This window comes from Penaeus monodon, chromosome 25 (genome assembly GCF_015228065.2).
Source record: "Penaeus monodon isolate SGIC_2016 chromosome 25, NSTDA_Pmon_1, whole genome shotgun sequence".
Classification (NCBI taxonomy): Eukaryota; Metazoa; Arthropoda; class Malacostraca; order Decapoda; family Penaeidae; genus Penaeus; species Penaeus monodon.
Genome location: NC_051410.1, coordinates 13,541,131 through 13,541,640, shown reverse-complemented (window position 1 = coordinate 13,541,640; position 510 = coordinate 13,541,131). Strand labels below are relative to the sequence as shown.

General features: G+C 42.5%; 1 protein-coding gene across 1 annotated transcript in view; it reads left to right on the top strand.

Moving 5' to 3' along the window:
- Positions 1 to 510, top strand: part of LOC119589057 (patj homolog) — a gene marked incomplete at its 5' end in the record, with an annotated part of 11,630 nt that overhangs the window by 8,129 nt on the left and 2,991 nt on the right.

Genomic DNA, 510 nt, shown 5'->3' with positions numbered 1-510 from the left:
CGTACATATGTGTGTGTTTTTCTCTCCTTTCTTTATTTTGGCTAGGTTCTTGCCTGACGTCCAGACCCGTCTAATTTACCCTGGTCTTATTCGTTACACGCTCATAATTGAGGCACATGTCGACGCGTGAGTTGATTACTTCCATTAGATTCAGGGCCTAATCTGGGCGCGAGGGCAGCGAGTACCTGTAGGAGGATTAAGACCAAACTTCAGGGATAACTTTTCTGAATTGGCGGTCTCTCCTAAGTTCCTTATCTCCTCTCTCTTACGTCTTTCATCTCTTACTTTTCCTCTCGTCTCTATTATGAATAGTCTATTTCTCCTTTCTCTGTGCACGCCAGTTGTTTTCTCTCTGTTCATGAATTTTCCGCTGTTACCCTTGAGCAAATATGCGTTCCAAATATTATATATGCGTTGATGGACATTGTTCCGCCTTTTTCGGTCGATTTCATATTTTTAAAGCGCTGTATAATAAAGCCACTTACTGCATTATTCACGCATGGAGAGCGC